We start from the raw sequence: 299 nt of genomic DNA on the forward strand, positions 1-299 counted from the left end.
CTACTGCTCCCTTCCTACGCTTCTCTATCACTACCGGCTTTATCAGAAAGGCATGGGATAAAATGCAATAAAAGAAACACCGAAATAGGCTGATAACGTGAATAAATAACTAGATGAATGAGAAAGATGAGAAGCATTTCCTTAGGGCATTTCTGCGTCGTGGTGGTCGTGGGGCCGAGGTCGTATCGCAGTCGTTGCATCACTCGTGACTGACGGCTCTTGGGGTTTGTTTACATTTTGCTTCTTTCTCTTACGGGATCAGACTTCGAAAAGGACGCGCGCAAATGCAGGTAGGAGTG

Source organism: Penaeus monodon, chromosome 24 (assembly GCF_015228065.2).
Source record: "Penaeus monodon isolate SGIC_2016 chromosome 24, NSTDA_Pmon_1, whole genome shotgun sequence".
NCBI lineage: Eukaryota > Metazoa > Arthropoda > Malacostraca > Decapoda > Penaeidae > Penaeus > Penaeus monodon.